The sequence below is a fragment of the Pagrus pagrus genome (assembly GCF_965226575.1).
Source record: "Pagrus pagrus genome assembly, chromosome: 13".
Classification (NCBI taxonomy): Eukaryota; Metazoa; Chordata; class Actinopteri; order Spariformes; family Sparidae; genus Pagrus; species Pagrus pagrus.
In genome coordinates, this window is record NC_140197.1 from 117,992 (window position 1) to 142,181 (window position 24,190).

General features: G+C 40.5%; 1 pseudogene across 1 annotated transcript; it reads right to left on the minus strand.

Moving 5' to 3' along the window:
* Positions 1-1,578: 1,578 nt before the first annotated feature.
* On the minus strand, positions 1,579-13,563 carry LOC311267748 (glucose-6-phosphatase 2-like; annotated as a pseudogene). The gene is made up of 5 exons: positions 13,348-13,563; positions 13,004-13,268; positions 12,801-12,922; positions 12,357-12,699; positions 1,579-1,660 (listed from the first exon to the last, which is right to left on the minus strand). The product of its transcript is annotated as a glucose-6-phosphatase 2-like (transcript).
* Positions 13,564-24,190: the final 10,627 nt, after the last annotated feature.

Sequence of the window (24,190 nt, forward strand, 5' to 3'; positions counted from 1 at the left end):
TAGAAGCGCTGCAGTGCAGACCCCCGACTGTGCCATCTTAAGTCTTTGTGACAAACAACATCTCCGTATTCAGCCTGGATGTCAAGTAGAAACTGTTGAAACTGGCAGTGGCACAGGGCTTTGGAGCGAATATAATTAATAGCCTTAATTACCGGTTTCATGACATGATCATATTTCAGATGTTTGGCACAGAGAACTTGTTGGTGAATAATACAATGGAGTTTTATAGCGTTACCTCCTTCTTTGCTGACTTTGTCACAGATGAGGGTTGATCCACTTCGCATGCCAGCCATGGCAGGTGCGCCATCCGTAATAATCCCAGTGACTTTATTCCACGGCAGTTTCATGTCATCAACGGCGGAACAAACAAACAAATAAATCTGTTGCTCTTGTTTGGCCCTTAAGGCTCTGGAGGTGAAGTAGCTCTTCGCTCATGTTCATTTCATTGTCCACTCCTCTCAAAAAAATCAGTAACTGAGCGGTGTCAGATGCGCAGGCTAACGAAAAAAAGTCAAACTCAGCTCCCTTTGCTTCAAGCTGTCTCTTAATGTCAGATGAAACCTCTTCAATTCTCCTTACGACAGTGTTACGAGCCAGGCAAACATTGGCAAACTCTTGCTTCTTTTCAGGACAAATTTCCTCCACCATTTTCATCACGCAGTCTTTTATAAATTCACCTTCAGTAAAAGGTTTGCAGTGCTTGGCAATCAGCGTTGCCACCTCGTAGCTCGCCTTTGTGGCATTTTCATTTGACTCACGGGCTCTTGTGAAAAAGCGCTGCTGTGCCATTAAAACAGCTTCCAGTTGCTTCAATTTCTCACTGCGTTCGTTCCAAGTTAGCTTGTCGTAGTTAGCATGCTTTGTCTGGTAGTGCCTCTTGATATTGAAACAGCCACAGCCTCTTGGCAAATTAAGCAGACACAGTTGTTGCGTATTTCAGTGAAAAAATACTCCAATTTCCACTTGTCCTGGAAGCGGCGGCCCTCAGTGTCAACTTTTCTTTTTTTAGTTACAGTCGCCATTTTAGAAATGGGCTGGAAGGGTCGCGCGGTTAGAGTGCGGCCACAGGTCTGCTGCCATCTTCTGGTGAGATATAAAATTGCTTTTTTTGGACATATGTTTTTTTTTGTTTTTGCAGGCGGGCCGCATATTATTGATTTTATGACAGAGGCTGCGGGCCAGTGGGAAACTGGACACGGGCCGCATTTGGCCCGCGGGCCGGACTTTGGACATGCCTGCTGTAGCCCATACGTATAAGTAGCCCACTGCAGAGTTGCCACATCATGTGAAAATATAAATGAATGCTCATTTGGGCCTACTGATACTCCTTACACTTTCTGGGCTGCGTTACCTTTATTATAGGACATAAATGTGTTTTGCAGCACCAGACGGGACGAAATGTCTCTTTTTATAGTAAAGGTTGCTGACACCTACCCTAACTTTTGGTGAGGAGTCATCCTCTCCCTTCTGATATTCATCTTAACACCTTGAGCAGTGTGAGATACATGTCTGGACTTTGCTATGAACCACGATCGACGGTCGCTACAGGTGTTTGTATCACAGGTTGATCTGGGCGTCTCACGCTCTGCCACAGCTGACCGACCTCACGCTGAGTTCGGGCTGGATATCAACATACTCTGCAGACTGTTTGACGAGCAGGCTGTATGACAGAGTACACAGTTTTCACATCGACTTGGCGCCAGCTTAATAACGATGTATACGGCTGGGACCGATGAGTTTAAGTAACCATTTGAACGGAGTGTGGAATGAAAGAAATACGCGATGATAACAAGTGTCACAAGTTGACCCGGACGCTGTGTTTCGGATTAACACGGGAAGAGAATGCGTAGCTGTCCTCGGATATGCCTCTGCTCTGTGTTCAGGTTGTCTCTGTGCAAAACATACCCGATCCGTGGTGGACTCCTGTTTGAGTAAACGTGTCTAACCCTCAGTCGCTGTATCAACGTTGCTGGTTGTTACGGAAGACGTTGTAAACAGGAAAAGGGAGAGTTGCTCTTCCTGTGAATGTTAATCTCTAATAAATCTTCATTAAATACACTTACTCAGTCTTCGCTTCCTATTTGAGTAAACATGCATCACGTAGAAGAACTATGGAACCCTTTTAAACGAAAAATGAAAAAGAAAAAAGAAGAAAAAAAAATACGGAACTCAAACTCATATTGATTGAGGGAAAAGTAAGAACTGTAGCGCGGTAATCAGCCCACCACGCCGACGAAACCACACAGGTGTCAGTACAGCTTATTTCATTCCTCACAGCATACACACAGCTACCTTTTGGACGCAGAGGTGGCCAGATCAACTTGTGACCGCAGTGTCTATGCACCATGTCGGTACTGTGATGGTCCAATAACACAAATACGCATAACCTTTATTAAATACACTCATTCGTCTTCGCTTCCTATTTGAATAAACATGCATCACATGGAAGAACTATGGAACGCGTTTAAACGAAAAAAGAAGAAAAGATATTACAGGACTTGAACTCACACTAATTGAGGGGGAAAAACTCTAACGTGGTATCCGATTCACTACGCCAAACAGATCACACAGGTTATTAGCGATATAGCCTATTTCACTCCTCACAGCGTACACACAGCCACCAAAAGTGGCCAGATCAACTTGTGACCGCAGTGTCTATGCATCATGTCGGTACTGTGATGGTTTAATAACACAAATAAGCAGCCGTTTGAAAGCAGTTAATTCAAAACTAATTGTGTTGTCACAAATTCTTGACGCAATCATCTGGAAATAGTTTAAAGAACCCCCATCGGCCCCAAAATAATCCTGGATCCACACACTTTACAATTTGTATCAGATATGCTGTCAATGAAATTTGTAAACTGTGATGTGTTGTTCTGTTCTGTACATGCAACATCTATTGCATGACTGTCCGTCCTGGGAGAGGGATCCCTCCTCTGTGGAGAAATACAGAGTGAAATTAGAAATATAGCCCGAGAAGATGAGTGTTAGGTTTAACACTAATAAAATACACACAAACAGACACGGACTCAGAGTTTGTCTTTCTTTGCAAAGGGGAAGTACAGGTGTCAGCACTGTAGAGTCTGATCAGCAGTCTTCCAACGAGCTCTCCCCCATGCATAACTTTTATTCACAGACAACTGGGCGTGATCGTATATCATTGGTGTAACACAGAGCACAGAGAACAACTTGTTGAGTAACTTGTTGCTAGGTGAAAGTGGCAGATATGTAAATGTCCTGTGGTCAAGCTCTCCACAGATTTCAGCATAACAGAACAGCATAAGATTTAGCATAAGATTTAGCTAATCAAAAACTGATAATATATTTATTCACACATAATTCCAACAATGAGTTTAACTGAAGAGCCACATATTCAAAAGAAGTAAAATTTCCATAAAACATTTGCTTGCATTTGAGTAACTCATTAAACAGAATACTAACAGCTCCTCCTTTTTGATGCTTTCTAGTCTCACTTATGAAAGAGAAGTTTGGAGGGCTTGATTCAATGTGAACAGCTGCACTGTTGTCTTGGTCTAACCAGGTTTCAGGGTTTTTTGAGAGACATTTCCAAAATTATTACAAATACTTTGAAAACAAGGAAACATTTTGTGTTTCCGCAGTGAAAAATCGTTATTTAAGAGATTTTGTAAAAATAAATATGATCAAAAACTTTATATATAGGGAAACCAATTGTGTATCAGTGTTTAAAAATTGTTATTTTAATAGTCTGTTTCAAAATAATTATGATTAAACACTTACATGTGGAATACAGGTTATCCACATGTGCTTCTGCAGTGAAAAGCTGTTATTTTACACATTTTTATATGATCAAACACTTCATTGAAATTATCATAGTTTCTGCAGAGAAAAACCCGGTATTTTACACTTTTTTTATTTTTAAGGTTAAATAGTAAAACTGAAATCATCTCAAACTTACACATTAAATGTGAACACAAATTCTGTAAAAAAAAAATTCAGCTCAAGTTAAAAAAAAAAAAAAGAAAACACACCATGATTTCAACCCCAAAAGTAGTGTGCTTGTATATTCCTCAATTCAGTTTTATCTTAACAAACACTGTAGTGTTTTTTTATGTCAGAAAGCAAACTATGCAATGTAATAACGAGGAAAATAAAACATACCACAGAGGTCAATGATGCTGTACCAGAAATGATGTTGCAATGTAGCAGATGAAGTCCACCTTCCAATCGCTAGTAATCAGCTGGCTCCTTGATGCATCTGGGAAAGAAAAGGTATGATTTTTTTTAAATATATTTTTTAAATTATCTCAAGATAATCAACTGACATCTTTTGATGCATTCTAATTAAAATGTTCAACTTGACTTAACATCAAACATCAGCTCATTTTCAGAACACATTGCTTGTGCTAAAGCGGCACATTGTGCACTCGCATATGTAGCACCATATTTTTTTTGACAAAATGCCCTTAATGGTGAAATATTTTACCAATAACTTCAAGGCACAATGTGTAGGAATTACTCCCATGTAGCGGTCAGGTTGGCTTTCTTGAAGTAAACAAAACCCTCGGTGAATGGCCATAATGTTCTCTGTGAAAAAAATTGTGGTTTTGTGGGATGTAAACAGCCTAAGATATGTCCGCTCCCTTTATACGCTGCTGTGGTGATGACAGTCAGACAAATCTATTATTGTCAGAGTAGTATATGCTAGAGAAACTTCCTCCAGTGAGAAGATTGTGAGCCCGATGTCCAGCACGAGAGAACAAATTCATCAAATACACAGTCCAACAATTCGAAAACGCTCGCTTGCATCTCTGCCCATCCAATCTAAAAACAGCTTGCACCGACAATTAAAACTAACGATCGTACCCCTAACCCCCCAATTTCCACCGCGTCTGTCAGCGCCGCTCTCACCGAAGCTGACTGCTGCCACTCTAATCAGTGAGAGGATTTCCATCGGGCGCGCCACGGCACATCTCAGCAGCAGCTCTCCCAATCCGTAGCATTTGTGTTTTTGACAGGGTCTCGGAGATTCTGCACCACGGACGACGAGAAATCAATTTTTGAAGTTGAAAAACAGATAATTATTTATGACACAGATTTTATAAGGACAATAGCAGAAAGGACAAAGCCTGGCATTTAATTGCAGGACTTTTGGGAGTGGATGGCGAGTATAAACTACTACTTAAAGGACAATTCCGGGCAAATTCAACCCGGTCTAGTTTCCTAATATTTTAGGTCTAAAAGAAGGACTCTGAAGATTTTCTTTTTAATTGCTCCTGTTTTGCGGTAGTTGTGTCTGTCCCCGCATCACCACGGCAACGATGAATGGAGCGGACAGCGTCAGATGGCTAATAAAACACACACCGAGTGGTTTGTTTACTGCCAGCAAGCCAACATGTTTGTAAACGGAGGTTAATAGAAAGTCTCGCAAAGCCTCGCATGACAGTCAAGTTGACGGCCAACTATGTTTACAGGTTGTCTGAAGCGCTCCCGTTTGTTTTACCTACAAAGGAATATCAACTCAGAGCCACAACATCTTCGTAGCAGTCAGAGTAAAGCCGGGTTCAGACTACGTGATTTTTTTGTCTGTCACGATGGTCTCCATGTCAGACTTAACGATCACAGTGGCATAAATTCTTGCCGTGTCTTGGTCGGGAGACTGGCAACACGACCCTGGAAATGTGTCGGCCACGACAAAATCGTGTCAAAATGGTCCTGAACTAGTGTAGTCTGAACCCGGCTTAAAGGGATAGTTCACTCAAAATTGAAATTTCACTCATTATCTACTCACCCTCATGTCGACTAAGGGCTGGGAGAAGTTTCAGAGTTATCCGTGCCTTCTCTGAGTTACAGGGGGTCTCGGCGTAGCAGTGCATGTCAATATAACGGTCGCAAATGGATACCACTTTTCTTCGTCCAAAAAGACACACCAAAAAACATCAAAATACCTCCATGCTGCTCGTATGTACCGGACCAGGAAGAGGAGCTTCCGCTACAAACAAGCTTGAAATATAGACTTATTTAATTTTTTTCGGAACAATTTCACATTTCGGGGCTTCAATACAAGAAGGACATTACATACGAGCAGCATGGAGGTATTTTGATGTTTTTTGGTGTGTCTTTTTGGACGAAGAAAAGTGGTATCCATTTGCAACTGTTATATTAACATGCACTGCTACGCCGAGACCCCCTGTAACTCAGAGAAGGCACGGAGGACTCTGAAACTTCTCCCAGCCCTTAGTCGACATGAGGGTGAGTAGATAATGAGTGCAATTTGAATTTTGGGTGAACTATTCTTTTAAGTCTGGATATATATCAGCGTTACTCACACTGCACCGCAGAGACAGTTTTCACAGACGATCGTTTCTACCCGAGCCGAAGCTCCGGTGTCTCCGGTGAGTTTCCACGGTTACCTACGGTCACGCTTCCACTGAACAGATGGCGGCACAACATGTCAACCAGCACCGAGCTTACCCACTTGATTTATATATGAATGGCAAATTCAAAGCTTACCAGAACACTTCAGTTTGTTGATGGGGGTAATTATTGAAACACATACATAAAACTTTTGAACGAAATAATCGATTTTCGTGAATGGAATCATGCACAACACAAACACAAAACACACACACTAGAGATGAAACAGTGTGTTACGTGCCAGTGAAAACATGGTTGAAGGCAGTGACAGCACTGCTCTGAAGACTTTTGCTTCCATCACTTTTTTTTTTTTGCTGCTTTAAAGGCCTCGTCCCGCCTCCTTTTAAAGTGACATTGTGTAGCTTCTCTTGTTATCCTGATTTAGATTCAAATTTAAGAACTTTCAGTTAATTCTATATGGGAAGCTGCGATACATATAAAACTTCTTATAAAACCAATCTGAACTTGGTTTGGGAATCAATTTAATAAGAATAAAACTGCATTTGCTGTAGATCATCTTCTGTTTGCCTACCTGTTGGCATGTTGAAATCCATACCCGATCATCTTCTGCTCCATTGTCACTTCTGGTTCTTCAGCATTATGGATCTCATGGGTAGCACCGCTGTGTGACCTCGGCTGTGTAAAATACAGTTGGATATAACAAAGAATATTCAGTCATACTTCACATCTACTTTACTAATGTACATCATTTTTTATGAGACATGATTAAAAAGCTCATATGAAACCATAGATTATAAACACCAGTGAGTGTAGGGCTGCGCAGTATATGTGGTAGACGGTAGAAATTATATAAATTTGGCCCACGGTAGAGATATTCGCTCTACTGTCCTATCGTCGATGATGTCATTGCACCTGGGCTGCAAGCACAGAAACAGTGGAGCAGGTTAAAAAAAACCGGTGCTACGTCTGTAATTTGGACTTGGTTCGGCTTGATTTAAAAGGTCTTTTGCAAGATGTGTCGAGTTACAGTGACAGCAAACAAAGGTAACACAAGCAATTTCTTTTACCATCTCATGTGAGCCAGAGGCGGCACTCGGCTGAAACACCTGCTCAGTATACCAACATGCTTTGCCAGCTGTGCGGTGAGTGAAAACAAATGTGTGTACGTGCTGAAAAATTAGAATTTGTATCACTGTATACCATTAGTATGCATGAAACACACACTGTGGCTGCACTTAGGCAATTTTTAAATTATGTATTTCTAGATTTATATTGGTCAGTGACACTTTTTCCACTACAGAACAATCTATATCTTTGTTTTTTTAAATCAATTTAGCTTTGCTAAGGGACTACAAAACCCATTCAGAAACACTACCATTATAATTTTTACACTTAAAGGGATAGTTGAACATTTTGGCAAATTGGCCCATTGCCATAATCGCTATAGTCATAGCAGTAGGTTCGTTACCTTTAATTGTCAGTGGAAGCTATTTTTAGAACGGCGGAGCGGAGCAGCAGGCTGCTCAGAGCTACGCTATGGAGGCTAAAGGAATTTCTTGGTTTCCCTCATCAAACTCATCAAATACACAATCCAACAACTCCAAAACGCTCTGGTGGACAAGTTGTGACCATAGACTGTAAAAAGAATGGACGTAGCACCCGTGACGTCACCCATTGGTTTGGGGGAGTCTGTTTTGTGCCGCTACTACGGGGGTTTGAACTGCGCCATGTTGGATTTTACTTGCAATATTTGGAGAAGTGCGGCAGTTAGCCGGCCGAGAACCCGCCCACTGGCCTCGAAGCAGCGGTCTCCGGACCTGTCACTCAACGTTTCCGCGCCCTAATTGGCGAGAATTTTAAACCTAATAATAGTAAAACGGTAGAGTTTAAAAAAAATTCACCCCCCTCAGAGTGTGTGCGGGGGTAGAAACTATCGGTTGAGACCAAAAAAAATAAATAGTACCAGGCTGTAAATATGTTTTTTAAAGCTGTAAAGTCGGCTATTTTAACATGGAGGTCAATGGAGAGTTGCTCCCTGCTGGTACCAGCCCCCAGCGACAGCCGAAGGGATTGCAGTTTTTTGAACGCGGGAGTGAACTTCACTTCTCAGACCGACAACTGCCCCCTTGGTTGTGACCTGCACATTCACCACGCTATGAGATAATAACAGAACGTTACCAGACAGAGTTGTTTTAGAGGTAAATTCATGCAAAACCGCTGATGCGAGTTGCGTTCAGGGACAGTTTTTCAGCAAGCAGACTCTGTATTTACCCTGTATTTACCTCGAAAATGGCTCCGTTTCGTAACGTTCTGTTATTATCTCATAGCGTGGTGATTGTGCAGGTCACAACTTGTCCACGAAAGCGTTTGAGTTTTTGGATTTTGTATTTGATGAGGGAAACCAAGAAATTCCTTTAGCCTCCATAGCGTAGCTCTGAGCAGCCTGCTGCTCCGCTCCGCCGTTCTAAAAATAGCTTCCACTGACAATTAAAGGTAACGAACCTACTGCTATGACTATAGCGATTATGGCAATGGGCCAATTTGCCAAAATGTTGAACTATCCCTTTAAATTTATACTGTTACCGTGAAGGGATTCAATTTATACCGTGATATGAATTTTAGGTCATACCGCCCAGCCCTAAGTGTATAAATCTCTTCATATTGGTTGTAAATATGTGCGTATGAACAGTGCTACCTACCAGGTTGAAGGAATACATGAAGTGTAGTTGTTGATATCAAAAAGTCCCCAATACAGCATCACACCGTCTTTCCAAGCAGTTCTTGATCTAAGCAGACTGGAGAGAGACAGAGAGGCATATTTTGTTGGACAAAACATAAAAAAACATGATCTTGACAAATACATTACATATACATATATCATCGACCTCCTGAGAAAGGCACCTCCAACAACACAGGTGAACATCCTAGACATGGATATTTAGATTGTAACATACAAATACCAGGGTGTTCACCTGAATACCAGACTGGAGTGGGCAGACAACACAAATGCCACCTTAAGAAAGGGACAATTTTGGCTACATCTTCTGAGAAGGCTGAAATCATTTCGAGTATACCACTATTAAAGACTATGACACTATGGTGGCATCTGTTGGCTTTTACTCTGTTGTGTGTTGGAGGAGGGGGAGCTCTGAAAGGGAGAAGAAAAAAATAAACAAGCTGATCAAGAAAGCCAGCTCTGTCCTGGCCAGCCCTCTATTGAGCAGGTGGGTGAGAAAGAATATTGCATAAACTGACATCCATACTGGACCCCCTTACCCCTTGCACTTTAAAAATACTTCATCTTTTTTGTCTAACATTGAGCCCTTTTAGTCTGTTATTTTTATCCAGCAAGCAGAAAGAGCATTATTTTTATGTATTCTTTTGGTAGTAAATTTTATATAGCTCATTATGTTGTCATGTTTTCTTCTGCAACCAGGGCTGTCTGCAGTGTTTTTATAGGAAACTTTCAGTAATTCAGCATAAGTTTACATAGTGTTCAGAACTAATAACAATAACTTATGAGTTGATACTCACAAATCTAGGGGAACCATGAACAGCATACTGGAGGCAGCAGTCCTGAACAGCTGTGCAGGAAAGCTCTGCTGCTCTGCTCCTCTCAAGGTGTACAAGTGGATAAAAGGCAGCTTTCTGTTATTCACCGACTCTATACACCAACCCTCCACCCCATGCCGACTTCGTGTATGCAGATAGCAACACACTGAAATTCGATACTTGTGAATGAATCGCCTTGTTTACAACTACTTCCGGGTAGAAAACCAGCACGTAATTTAAGAGTTTAGCTCATTTTTTTAGACAAATGTGAGACAAATCTTAAATGATTGAAGAAACATAATTTCTGTGTGCACGAGCAAAGCAGTGTTGCGTTGCTATGTGTGGTATTTATTCCGTTTTGCGAAATCGCGTTGTCTGGAAAGCATAAAGTGGCTACAGCTGACAGGGACAGCTAACGGCAGTAGCAAAGCTAACGGCAGTAGCAAGGCTAACTGCAGTAGCAAAGCTAACACCAGGACGGTGTGTCTCCATGGCTCTGACCAGAGCTACATGTGCTGATGACACGAACACATATTGTCTTACCTGATCTCTTTTGCAGTATTTAAATTCACTCAACCACTCTCACGGACCAGGTTCCGCCCGACTGTTTGTTGATTCCTCTGTTATCCGTGTGTCCGTGTCGTAAAACAATCCACATGGCGGTCACTCGTGAACGACTCAGGAGCAGCATCGCGGTTCCCATTTCCCAGCAGCAGTAGCGCGTATTTTCAAATTTGACGGAAGGGCGTGCACAGTCAGATCAACCAATCACGTTCAAATGCTCAGCATGTGACATCCAATGGATTTTGTTTCACGGTAACAGCAACAGGGGAATGATAGGGGAAATTACTTTAAAAATAAATAATAATAATAATAATAATAATAATAATAATAATAAATTGTATTTATTTATTTTGATACAATTTAAATGGTTTATTATATTTTTTATTAATTCATGTGTGTAATAATGTTATGTTAATAAGTGTAGATATACACACATGCACAGACACGCATGGTACATTATACAAAATACCACATGTGGAAGGCAATCAAAAAGCAGCTGGATCTAGCTTCAACCCTGGTTCTTTTTGCTTCCATGTTCACCTTGTTTCTTCCATTTAGTAAATTGATGACTTTTGATTGTCCATATAGGTTTGACTGAATATGTGGGATTTTTTTCCTGCTTTCCTTCCAGTACGTGCTGGGATACATACCAGGGCTGCAGACTTTATTGTGCACTACTTTTACTATTTTCAAATCCGTATGCCTCTGTGTGACTTGGCTCTGACTCACTCTTTCTCAGGACAAGATATGATTTCTATGGACATAACAAATTCACATTCTAAGAATTGTCATAAATTATAATATAACACTTTCAAACGATGTATCCATATGCCTGAGTTTGTAAAAAAGAAAAAGGCTAAACCCACCATCACTGTGTGGTTTAGGGAAATAATTTCCTGTTTACCTCTGGAAAAAATTTCTTACACTCCTAAATACAGACAGGAGGTATTTCAAAATGTATGGGGTTATTTCATCAATTATATGAAGGACAATGATTTGTCGGGTCTGATGGATGGGCCTGCAACAGTAGGTGCACCCACTGCACGAGAGTTTCTTCTTCTCCTGCTCTCTGGACTATGCTTTCTGGACTATTGATGTACCCTCTGTGGACTCATGATCTTGTGCCTTCAGAGGAAGGAAGGGGTTGACCGGGTATTTATAGGCTTGACCAGTGATTGGAGGTGTGGTTGAGGTGTGGCCCTGCTCCCGAACTTAAGTTAACTCATTAACGTTCATGTACTTGCAATTAAATGAAAAAGGGGAGAAAAAAAAAAAATCAAAAAACCCCAGATTTTTCATAAAATTACAGAGAAAAACCGTAAATTACATGTATGGACATTGACCTTTCTAATAACAAGCAACACATTTAATCGTAGATTATGAATATAAATTTACAGAAAATTTATGTAAATCAATAAAACAGGAAAATACGCTGAAAAATATACAGTAATTTTTCTTTGATTAAGGATAAATAAACATAATATGTCATTATAGGCATAATCCGTAAAATAATGGTTGGACTATGATTTCACAGGTGATTTCTGTAATTTCACAGTCATACACTATTTAAAAATAACTGAAATTTACATTATAAAATTTAATGTTTTTATCAATTCAAAGTTTAATAAAATACTATTACAACATCTTTTAATTGAGTATTTTCTCAGTGAAATGCCAGGCTGATGGGAAAAAAAAGAAGAGAAGGAGTGAACAGTGTTGTTCTCTCATTCTTTTACTCAAATCTAACATTTGTTTGGCACTTTATTGTGTACATTTCAAAATATGCTAGAGCAAGACTCTGAATCGTGCGCTGTGCTCAGATTGTAAAGAAAATCAAAGTCGCTTTGGGGAAAAGTGTCTCCCAAATAAAATGAATGTATAACATGGATAGCATCTCCATGAGCTTGAATCTGGTTTTGTAGCCGTTCTTCCCCTTGCAGCTCTGAATCAACATCTGAGAGTTCACTGCCAGACCCAGACCAAACAGGGCTCCCAGGTTTCTCATCAGACCAGCAAAAGGTGTTGTGTCAAGATGGATCCAGTCTGGGTTAGCACACCACTTCTTGGCTTTAGTTACTGACCACAATGGATCGAGCTCTGTCGATTTGAGGATCAGATAAAAGCAGATGGTAAAGGAGAAAAGAAAAACATTGATCTGGAGGTACACTTTCAAGCTTGCATTGTAGATTGAGGGGATGTAATTAAACGCCTCTGCAACCAGCATACCTACACAATGTAGACAAAAAAAAAAGATTGATTACAACATAAACAACTATTGTATGTTACAAAGCAACTCTGGATATTTGTGATAGCATGATGAAACTCACCAGGTAGAAGACCAACGATAACCTGATGTGGGAAATGTGTTGCGATAAAAACCCTGGAGATGCAGACACTTATCTGAACGACCCAAAAAGCCATCCACAGACAAGACCTCAGAAGACGAAACCTGCAATATTAAGAATATTTAGACACAACCAGTGATGAAGAAGCCACCAATGTAATGGTGCGATACAAAACAACTGCCCACCTTTGAAAACTTTGCAGAGAAGTGACAGTGGAGGAAGGCCTGGTGAAGTTGAGAGCAGAGGTGATCATCACATACCACACACACGATGAGCCCATGGCATGACCGGATGGACTAATGCCACTTTTAATGGCATGAGCTAAAATATACATGCTAACCTGGCCTTGTTTCACATGTGATGTGGAATTGCTCCAAGCGTGGGAATGAATTGTTGTGGTAGAACGAAGTTTCTTGCACCCACCAGTAAGGTCGGTGGCCAAACAGAATCCTGAAAAACAAGTATCACATTAAAGTCTACAAACACACAAAATTCTCTACAAAAATGATGTACCACAGAGCTGGTTTACCATTTGAAAACAAGATTTAGCCAGTCTCCAATAACAGCCACCCATATCATCTTGATGCCCACATTATGACTAAGATGGAACCAGGGGGGGAAATAAACAGAAAATATTACGAGGGTCTCCCACAGTTGACATGAAGTTGAGGAAGTTGTGGTATTCCCTGTAGTTGTTCTGGATGTGCTGTATAACCAGCACCCCTCTGCTGTAGACAAAATCCATCCTTTCTGTGTGCCCGAGTCCAACAGCTGCTTCTTCAGCACCAGCCAAAACACCATGAACCCCTTCCCCACCTAAGATAGCTTTATATCTCAACCTGGCATCATAAATCATTAAACAGAGCCATGGCAACAACTGCATGCTCTCCAGATTGGACCCACATAGAATAAAATGATGTGTTCCCAAGTCGTGAGAGCTCAGCATTTTAAGAGATGTTACAAAAACTGTTTACCCCCTGACTGTGTAGCCATCAGATGTTTTACAGATCATTGCTTTTACTGTTGTTACATATTAGCCATTGTACACACTGAAAGAGACTGTGAACCTGGTAACCCCCTGGATCCATTCAGCCTCATTAATATTCTCATTCTGAGTGAGCGTAGCAACAAAATAGGCTTCCCATAATACTGTAAGTGAATAACACCGTCCCATCTGGCATACGCAGTCGACCTATCATCACCATGCCGCACATAAAAACGCGTGAGTATTGCCTCGAAATTTAAACGAAACAGCTCACTTAATCAAATGGCAAAGGAGTCAGTTGGTTTCATTTTTCTAGTGTAAGTAACGCGGGTTGTGGGAAAGCTATGGTTAGCTAGCCGCTAATGTTTGCTAGCTAATGTTAGTGTCAACATGGATTATGTTGTCAAACTGTCAAACATTACATTGCTCAGTAATGTTAAACATTGCTCAGTGGTGAGGCCACATAAAGCTTGGATAGTGAGATTTGTGCACTGTAGCCAAGTTTTAACTGGCGATACTTAACCCAAACAGGACTCATTGTTTTCTAAGTTAACGCTAACAAGGTTGTCATGGAAGTTGAGGCTGCTGATGTTTTATAAAAGTTTGATAAAGTTTAATTTCTTGATTATTTTCCGAGCTGTCATCCATATCACGCAGTCTTCATTAGCTGGATGTTTGCTCGGGTGTCAAGCAGCTGGATCTGTTGCCATTGCTGTTTACTACTCTTTGGCTTCTTCACCTTGAATGAAGGTCCACTTACTGTCATTTCCTGGAGCTTTCATTTGTATTATACAGTCTCTTTACTGTATGCACAAGTGAAAATGGTCTATTATGTTATAGAAAGCCTCTTGTTTTTGTTTTAATTCTCTTTCTTGGTAATTTATATATATTTATACAGCCATACAGGTTTGCTGTGCATATATGTTAGGGAATTTAACAATTATCAATCACCACAAGCATTGTGTTCTGTAAAAACAATGGTTTTATTAGGGCGAGACCGATATGTCCATTGGCCGATAATGGCATTTATGTTGGCTGATATGAAAACTAGAGCCCTACTGATACTCAATTTTTGGGGCTGATGCTGATACCGATATTGTTACATTGGCCAATATACACACATTATTTGCAATGGGCCTTCAAATGTGGTTTTCAAAGATGTGTGTCAAAGATACGAAAGCCAGGATATTTCACAGATTAACAATAAACTTAATTGTCTAAAATGACATCAGTGCACTAGAACAGTAAATGTCACTGGTCATTTAATACACATCTTTTCCTGCATTATAATCTCTAAAAAAAAAATAGAAAAATGGGCGCACATCTGGTAACACACTCCAATATTGATATATCTGATAACATATTGGATATATTGGTCAGGCTCTAATGAAAACTTTGTTTTTGCAGATCATATTGCAGAAAAAGATGCTTGGGGTGATTCAGCATTGTTAAATTCACAGCGAAGTTTGTTGTTTCAGTGCACTGATGCCTTTTGTATATTCTATGTGTATGCTGTATATTTTAAAAGAAGATCGGCTGAAAAAACAATGTTATTTTTACTCACTTGTATCTGCATTGGCCCCAAAAATCCAAATTAAAAACCCATTTAACAATGGGTGTGTGCAAGGTGCCCTCGTCTTAATATAACAGTGGTTTTTTACAGTAAGTGGGCTGCATGTCATCAGATTTGTGAAACACTGGCTCCTTTGTATTTGTTTCTTAGCTTCAATTTGCACTTTCTTATCATCCCAGATGAAATTTTGTTTGCAGCCAGACATCACAGAAAAATAATGCACTAATATAATAGGAATTATATTTTTACAAAGTGCTATGGGAGGTGAGATTGAAATTGTTATTTTATCATGATTGTAGCATTGTCCTATCTGTTGTTGTTCTTACAGATTGTCTGACATCCGAACATCATGACGTCCATTACTGATCCAAACAGGTTCACTAATGCAATGGAGGAGATCCACAACAAACATCTGAAGACATATAGGGAGATCATTGACACGACCACAGAGCTGTGCCAGTCCCACAGACACTTTGTGAAGTCGGCACTAGGTATGATTGAAATATTGTCTATTGTTTATTGGGCTCCCCCTTTATTGTTGCTTTGGCAGTAACTACTCTCCCTGGGGTCCATATTAAAATAGCCGTCCCTGGACCACAAGTCCTGCCTTCTGTGGCTACTTCAGTATGTGGGCAGGTCTGGGGCTGACCTTTAATGATCTGGGACATAATGTGTCAGACGTTATAAATTAAGAACCGTTGTGTAGTCCTTTTAGGCCGACGTCGTGCATCTTCCCAGCTCTGCGCAAATGACAGGCAGGTCACAAGCGTAAAAGAGTAAAAAACACACCGGTCACCGGGAGAGGCTCAATAATGAGACGACAGAAAACCCGACGACAGCCAACAAAAAGAAAGCAGTTTTAAAAGAAACACCAAGAGTCCTGTTTAAATTAGGCTACGTTTTTTTTTTTTTTTTTTGCAACAGGTGATTCACATGCTCCAAGCGCCACTGTGTGTAGGCTAATAACTGTGGGGACCGGCTCTCCACCACTTCATCACTTTGCAGAAAACTTCAAGAATATTCAGCAAATTATACATCTTCCTTCACCTTCGGAATGGCGGCCCCTCGAAAGTTCGGAATGACGGGCCTTCGGAAATTTTCGGAATGGCGGTCCTTCGGAATGGGGGTCGCCCCCCATGCCGCTTTATGTCTTTGTCCGCTTCAGCACTGAGCTGAGGACAGCGACACAAGAGCTACACAGGTAGGCTACTGAGTCGCTGTCCTCAGTGCCGCAGAAAAGCGCTGAAACGGAGATGAAGGATAACCCGTTTTTTTTTTTTTGTTTGGCTTATTTTAACTGGCCCATCCAGTTTTCTGGAGGCCCACCCACAATCAAAATCCTGGCGCCGCTAGTGGAGCATGGGCATAGCCTATTTTAGTAAACTATTGTGGTTTGATTGATTGTTTAGGATGCTGAGTTTTTAAAGTCGAATGAACAATCATTTATTTAATATACAAGTAGTATTAGCAAATATAAATATTATATATTTCCATATAAAGAACGAATCATACTAATGGATTAACAGTTAATAAATAAATAAATAAATAAATACATTTGTTAAGAGAAAACATTTATTCTTTAATATATATACATTTCCTAGATTAAAAATGTTTGTAGAGCTTTCTGCGTAGTCTGTGTCAAAATGTTTATATTTTTTAGGAATACAGTGTTCAGTGATCATTACATAAATTCTATTATTAGTGTGGTTTAACTGTTTGGATGACCGGACTTCCTTTCAAGTCATAAGACAGGCAGCAGACAAATACTGTTCAATTTAATTAACAAGTCATCCCACTCCTCCCCTCTAGGTTACCGCAGCTGAGGTGACACAGGTGTACCACACAGTCAGACACAACCTCAGCTACAACAGTGCTGACTGTGCACATAAACTGAATCAAAAGATTCTACCGGATTCAAAAATTGTAAAAAAAAAAAAAAAAAGACTTTAGGGAGAACAAAGGCAGAGGCAGTGGTTAAAGATGTCCTTGCTCCAAAGGCAGTGGGTGATGTTCTCAAGGCCCTAACATCAGATAAACCCCTCCCATTTTCCATTCAGACGGATGCATCAAATAAAGGCAACAGGAAGATGTTCCCCCTTGCTGTTCAATTCTTCAGTCCAGAATGCAGGGTCACCAACAAAATGCTGGATTTCGTGGAAAATGCAGATGAGTCCGCTGCTGGGATTGTAGCTCTCATAGAGCAGTCACTTGACAAATTTGCCCTATCATTTGATCAAGTGACAGCATTTAGTGCAGACAATACCAATGTGAATTACGGAATTCACAACTCTGTCTTCACCAACTTGAAGAAGAAACAGAAAGATCTGCTGCAAGGAAACTGCCATGCCCACATTGTGCACAACACAGTAAAGCATGCTCTTGACCAGCTCACTGTAGATGTGGAAAATGTTGTGCTGAAGGTCTATGGCTTCTTTTCCACATCTGCCAAACGAAGAGAATCACTCAAAGAGTTTTGTGGGTTTTGTGATGTTGAGTTCCAGGAAATTCTTCGACATGTCACAACCAGGTGGCTCTCCCTTAATCCAGCCATCACCCGGCTAATGCAAACCTGGATTGCACTGAAGTCTTGCTTCATCAGCCTGGGGGAGGAGTGTCCCAAACAACTTCGAGCTTTGTTAAAGCTCAGTGAGGACTCAACTGAGGAAGATGGAGACATTGTGGAGGCTTACCTTCTCTTCTGCAATAATATCCTCTCTCTCTTTGAGGAAGTTGGAGTGGGGAAGTGATTGAGGATATAAATGGTGACTGTTGAATCAAATTGGTGGAGATCTGCCTCCATGTAATCGGACATTGTTAAAGTAAAATTAGAATTTGATGTTTGTCTCCCTGGTGGGCTAAAATAAAATTACACCGACAGTTCAAAAGTGACACTCTGCCTCCAGAGGATAAAAGTATAAGTAAGACACCTGATGTAATCATCCTGTCATAAAAGTAAAAGAATAAGAACCTGTCCTCAACAAGTAAATAGAATAAACAAAGTATAGACTAAAAGAACATTAAATCACAACAAGGATAAAAGGCAAAAAGACAAGAGAGTGTTTTGTTGTGTTCAGAAATCTCACGTACTGAATTGAATTGTGTGTTTTCATTGCTATGCTTTGCTTTGTTAAAAGTTAACGTCACTTGAGAAATTACTTTAGTTTTTGTTTTGTTGCTAAAAATCTCACCAGTTGAGTAAATTGATTTAATCATTCCTTTTGTTTTGATAGAAAATTCAGCAATTGATTTGATTAACTGTTTTATTAAAGGATATCATTAAATCCAGTAAATCCATTTAATAATTGCTTAAGTACTGTTGACAAGTATCACTAATTGAGTAATTCTATTTGCTAATTGTTTTGAAGTGTTTTTTTTTGTTAAAAAAAAAACATTGTTTATAATAACCTCTAATGAAATTACATTCAACTAAATGCGTGGCGTCCTTGGCTCTCTGTCACTTCGGCTCCGAATAAATTCCTTTTATCCAAGCTTTTTAGCGATCTCTTGAATCTTACCCTTTTTCCTCTTATAATTTAAAAGTGTACGTTTTATTCGGCGCATAAATTGTTACCGTCGGAACTGTGGCTGAGGCAATCTCAGCAATCCACACAAACCAAAACATACATCATCGCTGCCGTAATCAGTCTCATCCGACTCCATGGATTTATTTTTTTTTTTATTTTTTTTTTTTATTTATTTATTTTTTTATTTATTTTTTTATTTCGGCATGTTATTAGACAGTCATCATCACACATCATCTTAGTTAAAAATCAGGTAGTACACATGGCCGAAAGGGAAAGCGGGAGAAGCAGATGCTTATCTAGTCCCGCCCCCGTTGCCCACAGAATACATTATTTCCACAAGTTATATTTCTTTTGTATTTTGACGTACATGTTACAGCAGCATGCAGTGAACAGAGCTGCAGTCCATCAACTCGGAGATGAAGAACGATTCCTCGACTCCTCCATCTCAGCATCTCCAGATGTCAAATACATTTTCCATTCTGGATGAGAAGGATTTCCCGCCTCTCGTAGACCACCGCGGCTCTCCTCCGTCTGTAAATCCGGACGGTCACCTGTCGCCTCCACCCTCCACGGCGCCGCCTGGGCCATCCACCTCACCTGATGGCACCGGTCCCAACGGGGCCCCCCTGCTTCTCGTGCTGGCTGCATACAATTTACTCCTCGCCCCAGTTGTCCCCCCGACGACTCCAAAGGGAAAATCCACAACTTTATAACATCCGATGACCAGCGGCCACAGCCCCCTGCACCAGTCTCCTCACAGCCCAAGCCCAGACATTATCAGGCTGCTTGCAGCTCCGGGAAAAGCGCCAGCTGGGGGTTGCCCACCCTCCGCGGGTCGAACCACACTCGCGACCGTCACCTCCCTCTGCTGGTCACCGAAAAAAAGCGCCCAACCAAGCAGCTGACGACAACTACCCGACTGTACTCGTGATGGGAACACCCAGGTGCGGCACGTGCGCATCAGTAGTTGTCGTTATATAAACAGCTCCGCCCAACACTTGCTACGTCATCATCCGTCTGTTCCGACTGTTGTGGTGCAAGCCGGCACTAATGATCTCAGGCTCCAACAATCTGAGAAACTTAAGGATGATTTTCTCAGCCTCATTTACAGTCCTGAGCAGACCAATAAACAACTTATCATCTCTGGACCACTGCCTCCCCCCCGCTTTGGAGATGTCAAGTTCAGCCATCTTTGGCAACTGCACACCTGGCTTAAAGGCTATTGTAGCTCCAAAAATATTCCTTACATGGACAATTTCACTACTTTCTACCATAGACCATATCTTTTTAAAGGAGATCGGCTCCACCCAAATCAGGCAGGATCTCGGTTGTTATCAGTGAATATTGAATTAACACTACAATCATCCAAAACAGCATCCACACCGTGAAGGTGTGACAACCAGCATGCACCGCATCATACACTCAAAGTAAATGCCCTTGTATATCATATTCCAGTACGGTCACCAATCACAACTTTAAACATCTGTACTCTTCTGCCAGCTCTAGATCAGAAAATGTAATTACCATTAACACTAATCAACATTCAAGCTATATACCTACAAACACTTTAGGTGATAGTTCAGGGCAGATACAACTTAATTCACATACTTTTAACTCTAGGTAAGGACTGGGTCTGATGCATTTAAATGTTAGAAGTCTGTGTAAAGAGCATAAGTTAGAACAACGGAAAATTCTTGTTTCACAGACCAACCCTGAAATCCTTGTTCTCACTGAAACTTGGCTTAAGCAGAGCATACCTGACTCTGAGGTTTCTTTATCTAGCTACAACCTGTATAGAATAGACAGAGCTGGAAGAGGGGGCGGTGTGGCTGTGTATGTAAAATCATGTCTGTCTGCTACCCTGTTAAAGGCTGTCACTGTACCTCACTCCTTTGAATTTATCTCCCTAAAAATTAATTTCTCTAGAAATGCTTCAGTCAATGTTGTGGGTGTGTACAGACCACCCTCGGCCATCTCTAGCTTTCTTTCCGACATAGGTGACCTAATTTCACAATTCAATAGCTCTGAGTTGCTGGTTTTAGGAGACTTCAACCTTAATTGGTTGTCAAGTGATTCAAATAACATTAAAGAGATGTGTGATAACCTTAATTTGGCACGGCTTATAAATGAACCAACCAGACCTAATTTGAAGGAGCCTTCTAAATCAACTTTAATTGGCATCACTTGTTGAGAAGTTCGTGGAGGAACCTTCCAAGGTTGTGTTTGATGTATTGACCAAGGACCAGTTGATACAATTGGCTGATCATTACAAAATTGAAGTCCCGTCTATACGTCTTAAAAGTGATGTTAAAAAAACGGTTAGGTCAGCTTTAAGTGCGTTCTTACAGGGAAAGCACAGCGGGCTTTCTCTGCTCTGAGTTTGGAAGACTCTCGTAATTATGAAACTGTAAAAGCGTCGGTCTTGCGAGCATATGAGTTGATTCCAGAAGCTTATCGTCAACGTTTTAGGAACATGAGAAAACGTTCAGATCAAACCAATGTGGAGTTTGCCAGAGATTTGCGCTTGCAGTGCCAACGTTGATGCGTTGCTGCTAATGTAAAAATGATATATGAATGTATGATAGCTTTATGGATTTAATTGTCCTCGAGCAATTTAAGAGCACATTGCCGGAGCGGGTTGCGACTTATGTCGTGGAGAAACAGAGTTAACTCACAGAGCTCATGTGCGCTCATCAGGTGGACAAAATGATGTTGGGGGTTTTTTGCAGAGATAAAAGTCTGAACGTTATTGCCCCACGACCTTCTGGAGCGGATCGTTCAGTTGTTAAATCTGACGTGGAAATTTGCTATTACATGCGAGGGGTCATTGGAAAGGGAGCTGTCCAGTGCTGAAATCGAAGTCCAAAGCCCGTTTTTCTTATGTGAAGCCTGACATGTTGGCAGCGTCCCCTGTTAAGTTGAATGTAAATTCACGTTCTATGGGGCCGAATTTCAATTACTCTCCATTCATTCCAGATGGTTTTGTTTCCTTGGTGGGCAGTGACGAAAAAATTCCTGTAAAAATCCTGCGTGACACAGGAGCATCAGAATCTTTCATTTTGGACTCAGCAGCTTCTTCAGTGATCAGTAAACTTGACAGAGTCCAAGCAAAAGCCCTAAGAGTGTGTTGTGGAACATTCAGTACAACTCCAACATCAGCGTTATTAATAGAAATGGGGGAGATGCCGTTAGAAATCAAGAGACATAAACTCGGTTTGAGATATTTAATGAAGCTCAAAGGACAAAATGAAATGTTACCAACAAAAAACCTTCTGAGTGAACACTGGGAGTTTATGGGAATATCAAAAAAGACTAAAACTAATTTAGCAGAAAAATTAAAATCTGTGGCGCAGGAAATTGGAATTGTGGGTATTAGTGTATGTCCTCCAGTATGTCGTCCAGTTGTTTCATCATGGTTGATTCCAGATCCCATTGTTGACCTAAAGTTGAATAAAACCAAAAAAGGTTGTCAGAGGTTGTGGTAAAAGAGGTAAAAGTCTGGCAGCAACTAAAATGGGCAGACCACCTACACATTTATACAGATGGGTCAAAGGATCACGAAAGTGGGAAAGTGGCAGTTGGTACTAGCATACCTGAAATCGGTTATAAAAAAGGATATAGAATTTCAGATCATATGTCAGTCTTCACAGCAGAAATGGTGGCAGTTCTGTGGGCACTAAGATGGATTGAGGACAATAAACAGGGAAATTCAATCATATGCAGTGATTCAGCAGCAACTTTAACTACAATAAAAGAAACTATAACATGAAGACGATGAAAATGATCACCTTCCAAAAAAGATCAAGGTTACAGAGAAATGACCCAACATTTAAAATAGGTGGGACCCACATGGAACAAACAAATACCTATACTTACCTGGGTTTACAAATAAGTTCCAGAAGAAACCTCTGCTCTGCCGTGAAGGAACTCAAAGAGAAGGCAAAAAGGGTTTTCTATGCCATCAAGTGTTCAGTTCAAATCCAAATTCCAATTAGGACATGGCTTAAAATATTTAAATCAGTTAATGAATCGATTGCATTGTATGGGAGTGAGGTATGGGGCTCCTTAGTAGAAAATGATTGGGCAAAATGGGAGCAGAAGTAGGGGGTTGGGTTGCAGCCTGATATAAGAGAAACATATCAGAACTTCAGAGTAATTAGAAAGTCTAGAAATATTCTAAAAAGATGCAGAGTACATGAAACACAGGTGACAGATCTTTGTATTGTCATCATCACACTTTACTAACATAGACCTCGTTCATAGGAGGTTGTTACGCTGCTAACTGTTGCTACCTGGCATACTGACCCTGGCATGAGTGTACTGCACATTGAAACCTTGACACTGACACAGGTTACAGTGAATCACACATAACAAATGCAGCCAATGGAATGTGGAAAAGGTCATACTTACCAGCATCGTCATCCTCTTCACTGCCATCCTCACATACTTTTTGCATAATTATGAAATTGTCAAACACTGTCAAAAATAATGAAAAATAATTACCAAACCTTTGACGTCTTTGAAACGTGGAAAGACAGACAGCACTTTACTTGACTGCTGTGGGTCGAGGACCATGTTGCGGCGGAAGTCAAATTCAATGTCAGCTTCATCTTCTTCTTGATTGTGTCCTCATCAGCTGAATGTTTCATCTGTGCGATGGCTTCCTTATACTTATCTTCACTCAGGACAGTTTCTGGAACAAACTGGGGCTCTCGTCTGGCAGCTGGTCCTCCAGGCCCATCTTCATGAGATGCCCCTTCAGATGATGCTACACAATATGGAAAAATACCATATTTTGACTACCATATAAACGTACAGGCAAAAAACAAAACAAACAAAAAGCAATGTTTCAGAAATTATTTTATTATAGGGAATGTATCTTGTTTGTGTTTTCTTCGATCGATACAGATCGGCCACTTTTTCAGCCGTACCCGTCTGAGCTGGTCTTCCACACTGACCTACAAGTTACGTCTGCTTCTCCTCAACAATCACAAGGTGAGTGAATGAGTGATGAGTAAGTAAGTACAGTCAAGAATAGCTGTAAAATGGAAAAACAAATCATATTGTTGCATAAGTTCAGAGAAGGAAATAAACACTCCATATAACTTGACATAATATCATTTAGGTGTATACAATTCATCTCAAAGTCAAATTACAAATATAATATGTACAGTTCAATAATTTAGACTATTTACAGTTAAAAGATAAACATATATAAAGGTTGTAAGTTCATTAAAGTTTATAAATTTTATTTATTTATTTTTTTTCTCAAAACTTTATTTCAATTCAC